The sequence below is a fragment of the Pseudorca crassidens genome, chromosome 21 (genome assembly GCF_039906515.1).
Source record: "Pseudorca crassidens isolate mPseCra1 chromosome 21, mPseCra1.hap1, whole genome shotgun sequence".
NCBI classification, from domain to species: Eukaryota; Metazoa; Chordata; class Mammalia; order Artiodactyla; family Delphinidae; genus Pseudorca; species Pseudorca crassidens.
This window is the reverse complement of record NC_090316.1, coordinates 12,246,772-12,267,820: the sequence shown is the minus strand read 5'-3', so window position 1 is coordinate 12,267,820 and position 21,049 is coordinate 12,246,772. Positions and strand designations below refer to the sequence as shown.

At 39.9% G+C, this 21,049-nt stretch overlaps 1 protein-coding gene across 5 annotated transcripts in view; it reads right to left on the bottom strand.

Annotated features, from left to right (window-relative positions):
- Positions 1-20,951, bottom strand: part of FUT10 (fucosyltransferase 10) — a 238,557-nt gene extending 217,606 nt beyond the window's left edge. For 2 of the 5 annotated variants that reach the window (XM_067721552.1, XM_067721556.1), the window contains exon 1: positions 19,534-20,951. The gene's annotated coding sequence lies outside the window, so the exon portion shown is untranslated. Of the gene's footprint in view, positions 1-6,463; positions 6,797-19,533 lie in introns of those variants that run through there. The other 3 variants (XM_067721551.1, XM_067721554.1, XM_067721553.1) reach the window with 3 other exon arrangements.
- Positions 20,952-21,049: the final 98 nt, after the last annotated feature.

The window sequence follows — 21,049 nt, the reverse complement described above, 5'->3', positions numbered from 1 at the left end:
TCCAGAGGAAGGGAGTGCTCCAAGGGTTGATCTAAGATCTGACTGTACACCTCTCAGATACAGAATTGAAGATACAATGAGAAATATAAAAATGATGTAGAATTCTGGCTAAATGCCTTGGTCTTAAAGGTATGCTCCCCTCTCATGCATCTACCTTAATTAACTTTTAAGTCTAGGCTATTTCTTCTCCTCAGAAACAAAATAACTCTTGGTCTCAGAAACAGCCAAAAGCGCAGTTTTCTTCTTTCATCCACAGAAGTCTCACAATCCACAGCGCCTAAGAGAACGGGCTCTAGAGTCAGCCTGCCAGGATTCAAATCTCAACTCCCCAGCCTCTCCTTGATTCAAGTCCCAAAATGTAGAAAATAAGGTGCCTAATCAGAGAGTTACTGTGACAATTCTATGAGATAAAACTGGCAAAACACTTATTTCAGTGCCTGACACATAATAAATATCCAAGAAATGTTTGCTATCCTCATGTTTAAATATTATTATAATTTTTATCATAGCTTTAAGTGGAAAATGAAGTTGAATTCATATAAAGTATGATACTGACAGATCAACTGGAACTTCACAAGGAGGAAATACTTTGCCAAAGAAAAAGAGATCACGAATATTTGTTGAGTGACCTATTACGTCCTTTCTTAAGTACTCAGCATGCATGAGCTCATTCAGTTCTCCCAACAACTCATGAAGTAGCAATTTTTAACCTCATTTTTAAGGGTAAGAAAACTGAATTTGAAGGAAGTAAAGTAACTTGCCCAAGACTATAACTTTGATGAGTAATACAACCAGAAACTAGTCAGACTCCGAAGTTCATACATTTTTTTTTTGCGGTACACAGGCCTCTCACCGTGTGCCCTCTCCCGCTGCAGAGCAGAGGCTCCGGAGGCGCAGGCTCAGCAGCCATGGCTCACAGGCCCAGCTGCTCCGCGGCATGTGGCATGTGGGATATTCCCAGACCGGGGCACGAACCCATGTCCCCTGCATCGGCAGGCAGACTCTCAACCACTGCGCCACCAGGGAAGTCCCACACATTCTTTTTATATTTTGTTAACACAAAGGCTATAAAATTCCCACCAGATAATACTAACACTCACAGCTTATCTGCCTAAATCACAGAAAAAAACCTGTGTACAATAGCTCTCTGTCAGATGATGTACCAGGGAAAAAAGTATCAAAAGTCCAAAAGAACCTGAAAAGCACCTTTCCTTCTACTCAGTAGATGCTAGTAGCTATTAATCACATAAAATGGGGAGCTAGCACATTCGGGCACCAATCCTAGCTGTCATTTATATGTAATATACATTTGGACAAGTTGCTAAATCTTTCTAAGCCCCAGTTTCTTCACAGTAAAGAATAAATGTTAACTCTCATTATTCCTTTCCCTTTTATATCAGAAAGGTTATCTATTTTTTGTTTTATATGCAAAAGCAATTTATTATAACTACAATTAATGTAACCCAGATTAGGTAATGAAATAATATTACCACTTTAAATGGATATAAAGCTAAATCATTTTCAAAAGATTTTTCAATATATCACTCCGCTCAATCTTATCCATTAACCACTTTGTAATGTAGGTATGGCCATTATTATTATTCTCGGTTCCCACAAATAAGGAAACAGATCCTTGTAAGTTTAAGTGATTTACCCACAATCATAGTTTTTAAAGATGACGTGGGTCTAGAAATCAGGTCACCTGACTCCAAGATCAGTGGAAAAGAAAGAGAAGGGGAAAATAGTGACAGCTTGTTAAGAGTACAAAAGAGTCAGGAATAAAGGAAAACAAAAGATGGAGAGAGTGTGTGAGGACACAGTTTGGGATATTTTTACAGCTAGTACATGGCTCAGACCTGTCCTCGGGCCTTTTTAAGTCTTTACATGGCTGTACAAATTATGACAGAAGAATTTAAGGTTACAAATTCCCTTCCATCCAAAGAATCTCAATTTAGGTTATATTCGCCAAACCAGAAGTACATAGTGTGGTCTCAAGGACTGAGCTGTGGGTAAATACCGACCACTAAAGAAGAGAATCAGCTAGTGTAGATGGTATTATGATTTAGAGCAGGCAGCAACCAACCAGGCCTTGGGGCACATCAACCGAATATACCTATGGCATTAATTACCTGGGAGTTTTTCATCAAGTAAGCAGTTCCCCGGCTGGTGGGACAGATGGGCTTGCAGAGAGCACCGTGAAGGCCAACAAGCTCCAATACAATGGGACTCCAATGGGTCCCCAAGAAGAAAGCTCCCTTCTGTTTCATCGTTGCCCCCAGGGTGAATCTCAGAGTCCTCCAAGAGAGTGCCCCAGAACAGTCCTTCCCAGGCTGGAGTAGTGTGTGTTTGTTCAGACAACCATGCAGATGACATCTGAAATGGACTTACTAACCGACCCTCTTGACCCAAGCACTGAGCCCTGAAATGCATCTTACGGCTGTGTGCACGGCCTGGGGCCGGCCATCTGCTGCCCAGAGAGGGGTCTGGAGCTGAGCGTGACCATCTCACACTCCTGCAAATGCTATTCCATCAAAACCAGCAACACTTTCACTCCAAAATAATTTCAGCGTTGTCTGCTTTAATTTGAATTAAAATGGACAGAAGAGAGACTGAACGTCTTAAAGTGAATTAGCAGCCTGAGGATGCCAGCTTCAAATGTCAGCCACACAGGGCCGGCCCAAGGTGCAGGTTAAGGGCCTCAGAAATGGGACTAAGAAGACTTCCGCCCTGTGTCTCTGAGTGTAAAATGAGAAGCCAACCCTAGGTGACACACACCGGGGAGCTCTGGGAAGCCTCCTTGGATCATCTCTTCTCTAGTGATTGGTGAGTCATTTGGGTTAATGAGCGACTGTCTTAACTGAGTTTAAGGGTATATCAGGGAGAGCCTTTCAAAGGAATGTATCTAATTACCAAACAAATTATTCACACCAAAGTGTCATTTTCAAATAAGTTGACTCTCCCAACCTGTTTTCATTTTATGACGGGTAAACCCTCAGAGCGTCCCTTTAAGTGGGGTGCTGTCCTGGGAAAGGCTGATGACAAGGCAGGCAGATGGGAAGGTCTAAGGGCCTCCGGACAACTCTCCAGGCAATTTTTAACTAACTCTCTTCAATTCTACTTGTCCTCACGGACACTCCTCATCATTTGACTTCAAAAGCTTGATAACTGGGATTTCTACCAGTCTGACCCACTAGCATCCTCCATTCAGCTGTAGAGATGTTGTTGGAATGTAGACTGGATATCTCTCCTCTGATTAAAATCCATCAATGGCTTCCCAAAGAGTTCAAGATAAAGACCAAATTCATCAGTTTAGAAAACAAGACTCCCTGGACCCTGCCCTACTTCTCTAGCTTCTACCACACATACCCTTTGTTCTGGCTGTTCCTGGGATACAGCTTCCTGTTCTGTGCTCTGGTCCCTACCTACAACACCCACACCTCTTTCACTACCATAGCCATTCTCCTGGACGTTCAAGGCTACCTGCTTTGGGAAGGGTTACTCCTCCCTAGTACCAAGTCAGGAGATCTAGATCCATACCTTGTGCTTGTTTCTATCACAGCAGTGGAGAGAATGCTGGGGGGTTTTAGGAAACTCTTTAAAGCTGCTTTATTGGGTACATATAAAACAACTGTCGAACATTAAAAAGTTGACTAATGTAAACAAAAAAAAAGTTGACCAATGTTGCTAATTATCAGAAGACTGTCCCTTGGCCTGATGAGCATGGTGTGATGGTTCCACAGTTTTCACTTTCATCCAGTTTTCTTTATTAACATTTATTTGTGTTAATGTGTTCCTCAACCTTTTTTAATAGACTTCAGATTTTGCTGAGTATTTATTTTTAGGTAGAGTGCTCTGGCTTGCAGATTTCTATCTGGGAAGGTGATCCTCTTGGCCAAGCACACATTGCAGGAGAAACAAAGAGAATAATGAGAGAGAAAGGGATACTGACAGCCTCGTGAATCAAGACTGGTGATTAACAGGGGTGATTAACTGGGGGAAGGAAGTTGCAGCACGAGCACCTTTACTTTTCTATTGTAGAACTGAAGGTGATGCCATTCTTAAATTCCAGACACATACTGAAGCACTCAAATTATACAGTATTTATACAATCTCACTTAGTGGGTCTACTTAATGTAGAAACTAGATAAAAACAAACCCAGACAGACAACTAAATAAAAAGACTCAAATAAAAGCATTCCAAAAAAATAGGTTTTTTAAGTGGAGGAGAGGGTCCAAGACTGGGAAAACTCTGTGTCACACTAAGAGCTGAACCAGCGCCTCGAGAATACGACTCTTTCTTTCTCGTCTTTTTCCTTGGAAGGTGTTCTTTGTAACTGTTCTTTCTCCAACAAGGGCTAACTGGTTACTCAGTAACAATTTTCCTTCCTGGCAAAAGGTTGTGAATTAAAGGCCCTCACCGCTTTGATCATTCATGTAATCATGAGTGAGGAACCGATTAACAATGACAAAATCTGGCTAATACTTCAGATGCCTAAAGACGAAGGGCTGGACCAGATGATCTTCTGAGGTTGCATCCCAAAATTGAGCTCTCTGATCCCATGAATAGTGCCCAAGAGCGCCACATAGAAGAAAAATTAATCAAGTAAAGAGACAGTGATCAAGACAATCTGCGTTATCACAAACTAAAGATTTCTGGAAATATATAAAACAAGAAATATTTCTGTATGACAAGTTTTAGGATTACTTTATCTTTATTCTCCTTTTGACTAATTCAACATTAACTTCTGAAAACTCAAATTTTATTCTCAAGTAAATGTCTGAAAAATACTGTAAATAAAGATAAACTTATCTTTTTTAATGTTTAAAAACTCATGGTCAAGAACCCTATTACAAATGTTTATTGTAGAATTCTGGTAATTGAATTAGGTACTAGATTTCTTACTGACATCAACTCTTTACATTCCAAATTTAGAGAGCATTTAAATATGGGTTGGAAACGTCTGCAAACTGAGCAATAATTACACATATATGAATCACATCATTGTTTGTCCAAACAATACGTTCATTTTCTTTATTTCCTAACTTTAACCCTAGTGTGAATTTTTTTCAGAAATGTTGTTTTAAGATAAAACTTGAAAACTACTTTTTTTTTTTCGTTGAAGAATTTAAGATGAGCCATAGAACAGTAACAGCTGAGACTGTATATTTAAATTCACTGTTACACACTGCCATCTAGCAGGAAGGCAGCAAATGAAGAGTCAGGACAGCAATTTCAAAAATGGGGCAGACCTACATGATCCTCGGATGCTAGGACATTGCCTCTGGCTTACAGGCAGGAGAGGGGGAAAGTTCTAACATTGAGCCTAGATTGGTGGCTCTGCCCCTTTATTGTGCAAATACCTGGGCCGCTTATTCAATGCAGATAGTAGCCAGGACCCACTTAAGAGTCCCCCTTGGGAGATCACGTGGACCAGGCAGGAGAAACAATGCCCTAGTTGTAGAGTGACATCACTAACAAGCCCACCAGTGGTCACGAGTTTCTAGGGTGTCTCATCTTCAGAGAAGGAAGGATGTATAAGGAGATTGAGGTCCTGAAGACCAACTTGCCAGATTCAAAATTACAAGCAGCCCTCAAATGAAATGAACAATCCAGGTCACGACATGCATACTACTCTACCCGACTATCGCAGGGCTCTGTGACAGTTGGGGCCTGCTGGAGCAAAACAGTCATTTTGCATGGCATTTGCTGTATATTAAAGAAGCGTTAAAAGATCTCCCCAAAATGTCTTAAAATCACACCAATGTTCTTTTTATACGTTACACTAGCTGAGTTCTGAGGGCACTAATCAGGTGCAAAAATACCTAAGAAATGGCTTGCATATGATAAGCAAAGCCTGCAGTGCCGGGGACTCTCGCGGAGCATCTTCTCCGTTAAATACGCAATGCTCTCTACAGCTCGACAGCCAGAATCGCTCCTACTTCAGCACACAAAATTAGCAACAAGTGATTCTCAGTCAAGACACGGGGAAGAAGGAAGCCGTTCACAAAGCACAGAGGCGGAGTTAGGTTCTGGAATTGGTGGGGCTGGGAAGATCGTGGCAGAGGGGGAGGTACGCGAAAACCTTCCTTGGGAGGGGGGTAGGGGTGGAGGCGACGGGAACCCGCGCGCTTCCCGGGGCTCCCGCCGAGGCCCCTGCTCATCACTGCCTCCCACCTGTGCTTTTCAGCAGCCAGATGGGTTTGCATCTCAGGCAGTGTCCCTGGAAAGCACTGCCCAAGGTTTCCCAAAGCAGACTTGGATTCTTTCTCAGCATACTACCCCGCCTTCCTCGACACACACTCCCGTCTGGGCACAAAGAGGTTTCCTACGGCTGTGAGTCCGGTGGGCAGCGTCCCAGCTCCCGCGCGCGTCAGCCAAGTCTCTTTTCGTTTCTCGGCACCGAGACTCTGCTCCCACCAAGCCACTGCTCAAGCCAGGAAAGACCCAGAGGTTCACACTCACCTCGTCATGGAGAAGTAGGCTCCCCACGGCCGGCTGCAGCCCCGCGGTTTTTCACTTTCAGTTTGCGCCCGGCCGGAGTTCAGGCGAAGACTCGGAGAGGAGATTTGGGAAAGGGGATAACCCTCGGCGCGTCCAGGCCTAGCGATCCTGGATCCGGGTTTTCATGGATGCCCCGTTTAAAAGCCTGCGGCGCCTCTGTTCTGGAGAAACACACGCCCGCCCCTCACTTGCCAGTCCGGGGCGCGCAACCCTCTCAAGTTTCTGGGAGGCTCCTGAGACCCTCTTTCTTCTGCTTCTCAAACTCTAACAGTGGAGCTCCTTCAAAGTCACCTATTCAGGAAAACTGAGAACCTTTTAAGCAAATCAGAGGCCTGGGTACCTTTAATCAGCTGCCAGTGTTCGGTAGCCTGAGCAGGATCATTTAGCTCTATTTTACTGACTTTTAGCTACTGAATTCCAAACTCAGAGAACCCAACTAAAATTATTTTGGCCTAGTCTAGACAGGAAGTGATAAACCTAGGGAGGTCTTTCAAGACCTTGGGAGGGCCAGGACTGAGGTGAGGCGTCTAGGGATCAACATTTGAGGAGGGACTGACCCTCAGAGTCATGCACATGTTGGGCACGCTTGCAGGAACCTGACAGTGATTGCTGCCAGAGGCCTGCCTCACTCTCCTCCAGGTCCTGAGAGCTCCAGTGCCAAGCACCTCAATTAACTTCTCTGTAAAAGCAGGTTGATAGTAACGATATCAACTTCTAGAAAACACCAAACACAAAGGGAAAGACTGATAAACTGGATGTCATTAAAAGTAAGAAATACTGTTCATCAAAAGACACTATTAAAAGAATTGGAAACAATCCAGGGAGTAGGTGAAGAAATCTGCAATCGATTTATCAAACAAAGAATTCATATTCAGAATAAAGCAAGAACATCTACAGTGCAATAAGGAAAACACAGTCCAACAGAAAGGGGGAGGGAAGGGACCAAAGACACACAGCACTGCACCAAAGAGGAATCCAAATAGCCAATGAGTACGTGAAAAGATGCTTAACTTCGTTAACCATTCAGGGAAATGCAACTTAACACAACAATGATATACTATTTACACACCCACCAAAATGGCTACAGATTTTAAAACTGATAATACTGAGCAAAGGCAAAGCTGTGAAACACATGGAACTCTTGTGCACTCTTAGTGGGGGTATAATTGTTACAGCCACTTTGGAAAACTTGTCTATCAGTATTTACTAGAGTCAAATAATTTTACTCCAAGGTACATGCCTAGAAAACATGCATACATATGTACATCAAAAGACAGGTATATAACGGGGCCACAAAACACACCTTAACATATTTCAAAGAATAGACATCATACAAAATATGGTCTTAGACCACAGAAGAATTAAACCAATTAAATCAGTAACAGAAATATTCTAAAATACTTGGCTATATTTTGGAACATCCCCAGATATTTGAAGATTAAATGACACACTTCAAAATAACACGAGTCAAAGAAAAATTCTCCAGAGAAATCAAAATATTTCGAACCAAATGAAAATGAAAATATAACCTATCAAAATTTGTGGGATGCAGTGGAAGCAGAGCTTAGAGGGAAAATTGTAACACTGAATTATATCATTGAATGTTAGAAAAGAAAACATCTAAAATCAATATGCTAAGCTTCCATTGTAGGAAGCTAAAGAAAGGGGAGCAAATTAAATTCAAAGGAAGCAGAAGAGAAGAAATAATAAAAATTAGAGCAGAAATCAATGAAACTGAAAGCAGGGAATTGACAGAAAATCAATGAAACCAAAAGTTGGTTCTTTGAAAAGATCAATAAAATTGACAAACCCTTACCTAGGCTAACCAGTAAAAAAGCGAGAAGACACAAATTACTAATATCAGAAATAAAAGAGGGGCCATTGGACATTAAAGATAATAAAGGTCAAGAGAATGAGACAAGTCCAGACTAGGAGAAAATATTTGCCAAAGTTATATATGATAGAGTCCGGTTATCCAAAATATACAAAGAACTCTTAACACTCAACAATAAGAAAGCAAACAACCCAATTAAAAAATGGGCAAAAGACCTGGACACATCACCAAGGAAAATATATAGATGGCAGATCAGCATATTAAAAGATGGTCAACATCATGTCATCTTGACTACTATAATATCTTCCCAACAGCTCCCTGCTTTCACACTTGCCTCCACATGACAGCCAGAGTGATCCTTTCAAATCACAAATCAGATCATGTCCATATTCCACTCAAAAACAGCCATGTAAAATAAAGTCATTAACTATAAGGTCTTATACGATCTGGCTTTTGGCTACTTCTCCAATTTTCTTTCCCAGTATTCTCCAGCTCACTCACTGCTTTCCACCCACACTGCCCCCTTGCTGTTTCTCAGACACACCAAGCCTGCCCAAACTCAGCCCCTTTGGATTTGCTTGTTCATATGCTTAGAATGGTCGTTCCCCAGGCATTTGCATGGCTCACTTTTTACTGTTTCATATTCAGGAAATCGTGGTAGTTTGTGTTTTTCAAGAGATTGTTTCACTTCATCACAATTGTCAGATGTATGTGTGTAAATCTGTTCATAGTATTCCCTTATTATCCATTTGATATTTTTAGTGATATCCCCTGTTCCATTCCTGATATTGGAAATTTATGTCTTTTCTCTTTTTAAATTTGTCAGTCTCTACAAGTTTGTCAATTAATCTTTTCAAAGCACCAGCTCTTTGTTTCACTGATTTTCTCTATTGTTTTCCTGTTTTCAATTTCAATGATTTCTGTCCCTATCTTTATTATTCCTCCCTTCTGCTTGCTTGCGGTTGATTTTGCTCTTCTTTCTCTTGGTTCTTGAGTCAGAAGCTTAGATTATTGGTACTTTTCCTCCTTCCTAATGTATTTGCATTTAATGCCATAAATTTTTCTCCCAGCACTGCATTAGCTGTGTCCCACAAATTTTGAGATGTTGTATTTTTAATTTTCATTCAGTTCAATGTATGCATTGATTTCCCTTGGGACTACATTGATTATTTATAAATATATTATTTACTTTCCACATGTCTGGAAAATTTCCTATTATTCTTCCAGTTATTAATTTCTAGTCTGATTCCATTGTAGGCAGATAACATACTCTGTATGATTTCAATTCTTTTTAAATTTATTGAGGTTTGTTTTATGGCTCAGGATATGGTCTATCTTGGTATATGTTCCATGTGCACTTGAAAAGAATGCATTCTATTGTTGAGTGGAGTAATTTATAAATGTTGATTAGATCCCATTGATTCGTGGTGTTGTTGAGGTCTTCTATATGCTTGCTGCTTTTCTGTCTAGTTGTTCTATCAATTGTTGAAGTGCAGCTAAAATTGTGCATTTGTCTGTTTCTTCTTTCAGTTCTATCAGTTTTTGCCTTATATATTGAGCAGCTCTTTTGTTTGGTGCATACACATTTAGGTTTGCTTTATTTCCCTTTACATTTCTTTACCCTTCACCATTTATAACATAATTGTCTTAAGTACTTCCTCTACATACATTTAGAACCACATTAAACAATGTTATAACTTTTGCTTTAACTGTCAAACATAATTTAGAACATTCAAGAAGAGAAGCAAAACCTACTGTATTTATCCATAATTTTTCTTACCACGTTCTTTATTCCCTCCTGATACTCCAATGTTGATCATTTCTGTTTAGAGAACTTCCTTTACCCATTCTTTTAGGATACATCTACCAGCGACAAATTCTCTTAGTTTTTCATCTGAGCATGTCTTGATTTCTCCTTCATTCCATATTTTTACCGGTTATAGGATTCTAGGTTGGGGTTCTGTCCCATTTCAGAGTTGGGACCAAAATCTTAGGGGCATTTTCCTCTTTTGTCATTTCTGTCATAGTATCTGACCCAGACCTTGTGGATTCACAGACACATCTAACTCAAATGTAGTCCTGCTTGGGAGATGTCCAGAGCTTTAATCTGTTTTACTAGTATTTTTTATTTTTTAAAGGTGGCTTTGACCCCCAGTTGCACACATGTCCTTTTTTTTTTACCAGGTGGCATAAGGGTTAGAGGCATTGTGGCAGGCGGGGAATAAAAGTTCTCTAAAACCCCAACCCCCTACAAAGGCTTATATTCTTTTACATTTTTAGGAGTTGTATAGTCTTGTATTTTACCAAAAACCGTGTTGGGGATAACTTGCATCTTATCTGACCAAATGACTTTCAGAACCTTATATGGTGTCTGGAGCTTTAATTTTCCCCGGGTTCACTGTCCATCTTTTGTTTTTTCTTTTTTTCCCATATGTTTCAGCAAAACCTACAAAGTGTCCTGCAACAGAGGCAAGTCTTCACATGTTAATATTATAGCATTAATGTAACTGGCCCGTTTTACTAATGTGAGGAAGGAGACCAGGGACAGGTCTTGGGTTACCATCCCATGACATATGCGTAACCTGTGTAGGTAACCTGGGGGAAGCACTTGAAAGGTTTATTATTGTCTTTCCCATGCGAAGGCAAGTTGATCTTAGTTATCAGAAATGTGTACTTGTTGGAGCTTTTTTTTTTTTTTTTTGTAAATCTCTATGAAGGTGAAGCACCTTTGTAGAAACACCTTTGTAAAAGCATCACAGTAAAACAGTAACTGTCTGTAAATGACAAAAGACTTTAAAATAGCCATGGTTAAAGAGCTGATAAAAATTTTTTAGACACAAAATCTTTGTATTCTAGGCAGACTATATTAAAGGTAAAGAAAAACCTTTGTTCACAATTTTTAAGAAGCAGAGTAATAATCTAAGAAAAATTTATTCTTTTAACAGGGAGAAAACCAAATTTTAATTTTGTACCATGTACTTTTGACATTAATTTTTTCTTAAATTTAAATAATTTAGTTTAATCTTAGCTTAACCACAAATAAATTTTTTAAAGGTTTTTCCTTCACAAATCTTTTGATTTTTACAAAACTTGTGATTTTACAAATCTTTTGTGATTTCCGTAAACATTTTGTAACTTTTTATATCTCATTAGGTTTTATCTTTTTAAATTTTGAAATAATAATTTTATTTTAGGACAAAATTATTATCTTTTTAATTTAAAACATGTCCTTTATATCTGTGGACAAAAAGATGTCTGACATTCCAGTAAACAACAAATGTTCCCCACCATCAGTCCATCAGCTACCACAGTCACCCCTGATGGTGTACCCTGAGGGGAATTCAGAATGGAAAAAAACAGGATACTGGCCCTAGATAGTTAAGTGCATATCAGTGGAAAAATTTCAGTGAACCCAGACGCTTGCATCTTCCCATACACAGAAAAGCACTAAAATCATTAACTTGAGATGTCTGTTTTTGTGATTAGCAGTAATCTTTTGAGGTTTGACTACATAGTTTTTGTGTGTTTGTTTTGGTTTGTTTGTTGCGAAAACTCCTATATTTAGGCTCCTCCCTTACCTCTTTGCAACAGTTCCTCACTAATGTCCTCCAATAAAGCATAATTCTCAGCTTTTACGTTGTGCAACATTTTTTATCTAAAAACAAAACAAAATACATTTTATTTTCTTTACCAGAAGTGCATCTCACCCTTCTTTTACCAGAAACACACATTCTACTTTTTATATACACTGATTTTTTTTTCATCCTTATTATTTCTACTAGCTTTGTAAAACAAAAAAAGCAAAACAAAACCTTAGTTCTTTTACAAATCGATTTTGGCAAGAGAACTTTTATGAAAAAGCCCTCCATCCACTCACCCACCCCCTTTTTTTTTTAGCATCTATGGGCAATGTTTTGTTTAACTCCTGGAGTGTTTACGTTTTAAAAACACAGTAAGATTTACAACCACAAGGGACAGAGAACAAATGTAAGTTTTCTCCTAGGCTTTGGGGTAATTGTTATTTAAAGTTTCCCTTTGTATTAGGAGTCAGATGGCAAGAGGCTTTTTGTTCTTTTCTCATCAATCACTTCAACATCCTCCTCTTTTTCTTCTTCTTCCTAGAAACTCCACCTCTTGGTATCCTAACCAGGTTTTGTCACAAGCTCAGGTCTCTAAACTTACCAACCTGCTCTCCCACCCTGTGTGTCAGCCCAGAGCTAGCAGAGCAGTGAATACTGCACATCCTTCCGTACCTCAGCTCTTCCTTTAACGTTTTAACTTTCATTTCAGCCTCTAGTTGGGCATCGATGCCCAGCCCGAACTGCCCCCAGTAGAGGCCAGCCCCCCGTGGCAGCCACAAGTTTACCTTCTTTGTCACAGGGCACTCTGCACAGTTCCTTAAACACCGCATGGCAGCAGCCGGCGTTCTCAGGGCGCCCCTGTACGCATGCATTGGCCCACAGGCATCCCACACATCAGCCACGCCTGCCCACGGAGAGGTGGAGGGCCCACCTGAGATCTCCCCCTGTGGATCCCTCTTTCCTACAGCCCATTTCTTTGGTCTCCTGGCTCACTCTTCCGCTGTTGGTTTGCAGCCTCCCAGGGAGCTTCCTGGGTGAAACGTGAAATCACCACCCTACCCCAGCACCACCGCCACCATAAGCAGGGAAGGGAGAAACCAAAGAGGCAGACCACTCCAGACTGGTGGGCAGCAGGTTCAATAAGCAAAGGAACTTACATCGGAGGCTGTAAGACAAGTAGATTTCCATACCCACCCACCAAATCTTACAAGTTTACCCAGAAGTTTAACTGGGCTTGGTCATGTACACAGTCCATGTGGTCTCAACATTGCATGACTGTCTCCAGGCTGTGTCCCTGGGCAGCTTCTAGATTGGGGAAGGCAAGCAGAGGGCACATTTCAAGGACAGGGAGGGAGTGAGCAGCCGCTGAATGCCCGGGTCCAGCTTGAAGGCCAAACCTGGGGTCACGTCTTTCTGATGACCTTTCCCAACACATGGCTATGATGTCATCCAACATATTCCTACATCCCTCCTATTTCACGCAGAATGATATTTAAATCATGAAACTTAATCAGATTCAAAATCAAATTGGTTTTTGGTGAGGATACTTCATAAGTGGAGTTGTGTATATTGTATATATCATATCAGAATAAGAATTTTGGTTTATCCTCTCCATCTGTGATTTTATGATTGATGGGGTGTACTTTGGACATTCTGCTGATGTAAAATGGTATCTAGTTATATTTGTAATTCACATTTCACAATTATAGGTTAGAATGAGCACATCGTTTCCTGTGTTTATTGACCATCTGTTTCTTTTTCTGTGATGTACCTATTCACATATTTTGCCCACTTTCTGTTGATGTTTCTCTCTTTTTTATTGATTAGTAGAAATTCATCATGTGTTCAGGATTCTAATTCTTCTTCAATAATATACATTTCAAATTGCTTATAGTCCCTGTTTTTTCTTTTCATTTTATTTTGACTTTTAAAAAATTAATTAATTAATTAATTTTTATTTTTGGCTGTGTTGGGTCTTTGTTGCTGCACGTGGGCTTTCTCTAGTTGCGGTGAGCGGGCGCTACTCTTCGTTGTGGTGCACAGGCTTCTCGTTGCAGTGGCTTCTCTTGTTGCAGAGCATGGGCTATAGGTGCGCAGGCTTCAGTAGTTGTGTCGCATGGGCTCAGTAGTTGTGTCGCTCAGTCTCAGTAGTTGTGGCGCACAGGCTTAGTTGCTCCACGGCATGTGGGATCTTCCCGGACCAGGGATCGAACCCATGTCCCCTGCATTGGCAGGCGGATTCTTAGCCACTGCACCACCAGGGAAGTCCCTTTATTATGACTTTTAATGCCCACAAGCCTTTCATTTTTGTGAAAGGTTATAATTACTAATCTTTTCCTTTATGGTCTGTGCTATTTGTATCCTAATTAAGAAATCTTTTTCTACATTGAGATCATAATGATATCCTCCTCTATTTTCTTTTTAACATTTTGTTTTCACATTTAGGTCTTTATTCTTCTATGAAATAAATTTTTATAATATAATATCCAATTTTATCTTTTTCCACATGAATGACCCATTGTCCCAACACAACTTATTCATAATTCATCCAGTCTGCACTAATCAGCAATGCTACCTCTGTCATATATTGGCTTTCCTTCTATGAGTAGAAATGTTTCTGGTTCTCTGTTCTGTTCCACTATTCTCTTTCTAAAACTTGGTGCCATTGCACATTGCTGCAAATACTATATGTTTAAAATAAAAAAATTTTTTTAGATGTTGGGGGTAGCTTATTAATTTATTTATTTATTTTTGCTGTGTTGGGTCTTTGTTTCTCTGCGAGGGCTTTCTCTAGTTGTGGCAAGCGGGGGCCACTCTTCATCGCGGTGCGCGGGCCTCTCTTGTTGCGGAGCACAGGCTCCAGACGCGGAGGCTCAGCAGTTGTGGCTCATGGGCCTAGTTGCTCCGCGGCATGTGGGATCCTTCTAGACCAGCGCTTGAACCCGTGTCCCCTGCATTAGCAGGCAGATTCTCAACCACTGCGCCACCAGGGAAGCCCTAAAATAAATTTTAATATCTTGTCAGGAAATGGTATTCACCTTGTTCATCTGTCCCGTGCCTCACAATTAGGTGTTTTGTAGCAGGACAGCTATCTCCCTTGAAGGTGGTTGATATTACCATTGTTAAAAATTATCAAGAAAGGCTCCAAAGTAGTCTAACTTATTTCTGACCCACCCTACTACCAAGAACAATTGTTAAAGCTGACAGAATATGATGAAAAGATGACAAAATATGAACACTTGCCAGGCTTACATCCTGAAGGGAAGGGAAAGCCAGAGCGGTGAGCCTACTTATACCCTCAAGGAACCTACATTTTGAAGGTGGCAGTCCAAAGGCCTAGAAGGTGAGCAGAAATATGTAGCTGAAAGGATGTTGAGATGCTGAGCAGAGCTTTCAACAGTTGCACAGGGCTGTGGGGAGGAAAAATGGTCTAGGAACCATTAAAAAGGAGGGCAATATATAACTGACTATAGTAAAATTTAAGAGACATATGAGACATGTTGAAAAGTTCTAACAGAAGTGTCTTAGTCAATTTTCTACTGATAATAATCACAACGATAACTCATTCCATAACGTTTTTTTCATAATACATAGACCTTTAAGATTACTGGATATTTTTTAAAAACTATTTCAATTTATAACAATATTTCTGGTAGGGAATATGATAGGATAATCAATAAAGCACTTCTCAAGATTAAAAATATATTACATTAGGATAAAATTCTGTTGAGGAAATAGAATATATTTTTGTTCAAGAAGAAGGGGAACTATATAATATTTCTGACTGTTAGGGTTTATTCCATTTTTTTAAATTAAAGATTTTTGTTTTCAAATCTCTATGATATTTAGGTTCCAAGAATCCAAATGTAATCTTCTAACATGTCCATGTTTATAATATACCATAAATTACATAATTTTAACTATTTAAATTTACGATGAAAATTCCTAGGTATCAGTTTAATAATGTGTGATGGAGCACACAGTTTTCCAAAATTATTTTAGGGAGCACCCCAGAAAAAAATGTCAACATTACAGCTCTAAGGTGATCTCACCAGGTTCATGGTTTTAATGAGCTCCAAATGCATATCTATAGTGTTATTTCTCCCCTGAATCCAGAGTTGTATACTAACTGCCTTTTCAGCATTTTCACTTGTATATCTAATTTGGCATTTTGAACTTAACAAGTCCAAAACTGACCACCCACCAAATTTGCACACTTCCCAGCACATTCTGGTCACCTAGCTAGCTGCTCAGACCCTAAATGGCAGAGTCATCATTGACTCTTTGCTTTCTCTCACATTCCACATCCAATCCATCTGCAAATCTTCTGAACCATACCTTAAAAATATATCCTACTACCTTCTAACTACCTAAATTCAACCACTGTTAACATTTGGTGCCACTTGCTTGGCCATTCTTTCTCTGTTGGTCTATGTGTGTGTTTGTGCGTATGTCTGTATACACACACACACACACACACCTACACATACATATTTTTTTCTATTTCTTTTAGATCCTTTGCATTTCCATATACACTTCACGATAAGCTTGTCAAATTCTATAAGCATCTTATCGGAATTATGATTTAGAAGGCACCGGATCTATAGATCAAACAGTGGAGAACAGATTTCTTAATGACAGTGAAACATTCAAGTCTTGAACATAATATACCTCTCCACTAAAAAAATTGTCTCTACAAAGTTTTTGAAGTAGAAATCTGGTGTCAGGATTTTTGAAAGCCTCCAGTTTGTTTTACTGTGAAGGCGAGGCTGACTACACTTGTGCCTAATTTGGCCCCAGTCTGCTCCCCAGTCTCATGTCCTTTCTCTCTCCCCTTTTCTCACCACCCTCTGGCCCACACGTTCCCCGTGCTACTCCTTGATCACTCCAAGCATCTTATCTCTGGGACTCTGCATTTGCTCTTTATTTGCCTCAACAGATACTCATATGTTTTCATATGACTTATTCCCTCACTTCACTGAGGCTCCCTAGATATCATTTCCTCTGACCTTCTCTGATTACCCATTCTAAAAGAGCATCATCCTTTCCATCTCTGTTCACTAACCTAGCTTTATTATTTTTTTTATAACATCACCACTGCCTGACATCACGTCATATAATTTATTTGCTTACTATCTGTCTCCTCGCTACCAAGTAAGCTCCATGAGAGCATAGATCCTTTTTTTTTTCACTGCTGCATCTCCAGCACCTAGAACTGTATCTGGCACATAGCAGGTACTCCAAATTATTTGATGAATTAACTAAAGGCTTTTGGAAGGAGAGGAGTGAAAGAAAACATTTACTTCTCACTTAATAGGCTTTAGAAAATAAACTAGCCTGCATTCTTGTATTACTTGTAATTATTTTTTTAAAAATATGTCTCACTTTGAGGATGTTTCTACATTCTGCATTTCCATTTGAAGTCCTCACTCTTTAGGAGGAAAACTTGTTAAGAGCCATTTCTAAGGTGGTTGCAAGTCAATTTTATTTACCAAAAAACCGTTACAAGTAAAAAACGAACTCAGTAAGTTGCAGAATACAAAATCAATATACAAAAATCTATTGCATTTCTATACACTAATAATGAACTATCAAAAAGAGAAATTAAGAAAACAATCCCATCTACAATTGCATCAAAAAGAATAAAATACCTAGGAATAAATTTAACCAAGGAAGTGAAAGATCTGTACACTAAAACTGTAAGACATTAATGAATGAAACTGAAGAAAATGCAAAGATATTCTGTGCTTATGTATTAGAATTAATATTGTTTAAGTGTCCATACTACTCAAAGCAATCTACAAATTCAGTGCAATCCCTATCAAAATTCCAATGGTATTTTTCAGAGAAATAGAACAATCCTACAATTTGTACGGAACCACAAAGACCCCAAATAGCCAAAACAATCTTGAGAAAGAAGAACAATGCTGGAGGCATCATGCTTCCTGATTTCAAACTATATTATGAAGTTATAGTAATAAAAAAACAGTATGTTATTGGCATGAAAACAAACACACTGATCATTGGAAAAGAATACAAAGCCCAGAAATAATCCATGCTTATATGGTCAATTAACATACAACAAAGAGCGAACAACATACAATGAAAAAAGGACTATCTCTTCAATAAACAGTGCTGGGAAAACAGGACAGCCACATTCAAAAGAGTAAAACTGGACGACTATCTTACACCATACACAAAAATCAACCCCAAATGGATTAAAGACTTGAATGTAAGACCTAAAACCATAAAGCTCCAAGAAGAAAACGTAGGTGGTAAGCTCCTTGTCATCAGTCTTGGCGATGATTTTTCAGATCTGACACCAAAAGGAAAGGTAACAGGAGCAAAAACAAACAAGTGAGACTACACTAAACTAAAAAGATTCTGCACAGCAAAGGAAACCATCAACAAAATGAAGAGGCGGCCTACTAAATGGGAAAACATACTTGCAAATCATGTTTGATAGGGGGTTAAAATCCAAAATATATTTTAAAAACTCATACAACTCAATAGCAAATAAAACCCACAAACAATCTGATTAAAAAATGAGCAGAAGATCTGAATAGACATTTTTCCAAAGAAGACACACAAGATGGGCAACAGGTACATGAAAAGATGCTCAACATCACTAATCATCAGGGAAATGGAAATCAAAGACACAATGAAATACCCTCTCACCCACACAAGTGTTGGTGAAAATGTGGAGAAAAGGGAACCCTCTTGCACTGTTGGTGGGAATGTAAATTGGTGCAGCCACTGTGGGGAACAATATGGAGGTTCCTCCAAAAATTAAAAATAGAACCATGTGATCCAGTAATTCCACTTCTGGGTATTTATCCAAAGAAAATGAATACACTAACTCAAAAAGATGTATGCACTCCCATATTCATTGCAGTATTATTTACCATAGCCAAGATACGGAAACAACCGAAGTGTCTATCGATGGATGAATTTAAAAAGATAATGTAGTATATATGTACAATGGAGTATTACTCAGCCATAAAAAATGAAACCCTACCATTTGCAACAACATGGATGGACCTTGAGAGCATTACGCTAAGTTAAACAAGTCAGAGAAAGACAAATACCCTACGATCTTACTTAAATATGGAACCTCAAAACAAAACCAAACAACAGAGCTCATACAGAGAACAGATTGGTGGTGGCCAGAGGGGAGGGGTGGGATGGGGGCAAAATGCTCCAAGGGGGACAAAAGGCACAAACTTTCAGTTATAAAATAACTAAGTCATGGGGAGATTATATATATACATATGTCATGGGGATATATATATATAACATATAATCAGCATGGTGACTGTAATTAATCATACTGTTGCAAACTTGAAAGTTGCTGAGAGATTTTTTTAAAAAAATCAGAATTAGTCTGTATTCTAAAACACACACACACAATTTGTACCAATTAAATACAATAAAGTTGAAAGGGGATATAAGTTTTCTTTTTTTAAACAGACAATTGTAAAATACTACAGCCAACTCACTATACACAAAAATCATGAACGGCAGCTTTGCATTACAATCTCCAATATCTTACTCATAACATTTCATGTAATATGGCAATTACACCTCAATTTAAAAAAATTATTTACGGGACTCACCTGTTGGTGGTGAGCAGGGACGGAGTGTTATAGTAAATCATACTGAAAACACACACTATTTCCCCTACTTAATTCGGGGAGTGTGCTGTAGTCCAGGTGGTGAGTCTCGTCCAGCTTTTCAGTTCTTCCACATTTTCCAAACTTCCAATCCAGTTTTAAACTTGATTTTACTAACATAAAAGGGTACGAGTATTTCTAGTATGACTTTCCTCTGGTCTCTAAACCAGCCTTGCATAAGGCAGTAGGCTAGTGACAACCATCACACTGGTTCTTTACGAAGCAATGTAAACTATGCTTTCAACATACTGTTACCAAATCCAAGCTCCTACTGCCCGCTGCATGGCAGGCCAATGAATCAAAAGAGGAGTTACTGAAGCAAGGAAGAGCAATTTTATTCGGAAAGCCAGCGGATGGAGAAGATAGTGGCTTTCTTTACACTAAAAGGGGAAGGGGTGTGGCTGATTGCTGCAAACTTCTTGGGGCCATAATTCTTTGTTCTTGCAGCCGTCCACTAGGTCAGGTCAGGATGCTCCTATTAGCCTCCAACAAGGCAAACGTTCTCTGCTCTGCAACTTTTTATCTCTATATGAATGGGAAAGGGTTACACCTTTAAAGGTCAGAGCCTTGAGGATGGGCTCTCCCGCATATTTCAGGCTACAGGCAACATTCTTTTAGTTATTAAGCTGTAGCAAAAGCAAGAGAATACAAAGGTGAACTAAAAGCAGCAGATCCAATATGAAGTCACATTTGTGCTTCTCTGTTACAATAGTACCTGTAGTCCTTGCATACACCCATTTTTCTAATGGGAAACAGCTTTGCTGAAGGTTGACTGACGTGCCCCAAAACATCTAGTAAACTGAAGTTGGTTTTTATAACCTAAATTTGGCTCCCCAAACCAGTGCTAAATCAATGCTTTCTAACAGGGTGGTTCTAATGCCTAGTTTTCATCTGCATGCAACAAAATTATACTATTTATGATATACTAAATTATTTTATAATGTGATATGCAAACTAAGGGCCATCCTTACTCTGGGATTGTGCCTTTCTTACTCCACTGGTATTGAAGTGGCTTTTCTTTTGAAAAACGGTATGAGCTAGTAAAGATTTTCTTCTTCCCCTGTCAAAAGAAAAAGCGCGGGGCGGGGGGTAAAATATCTGACCCAGGAATTTCAAAAGTCAGGACCCAATACCACACCAAACGGGGGGGGGGGGGTAAGTGCGGAAGCAAGGGTCTTAAGTCTAAAAAGCCCGCGTTTGAGGTCCACAGACTCAGCGAAGGAGCGAGAACACTGCAGCCCCGACGGCCCGGAGCTGAGGCCCCGCCGGCGGCGGTGCGCGCCCCGCGGAGGGAAGGCCCAGCGGGCGGGGCCGGCGGCTAACACCCAGGGACCGTCAAACCACTCGCTAGACAGGGGCGCTCCCGGCGCTCTCGGCCTCCGCCCTTCGAAATGCCGCCGGCTCCTGCGCGGGCTCCCACGGGCCCTTAGCCGGGTTTACAGTCCCAAGGGGAGCCGGG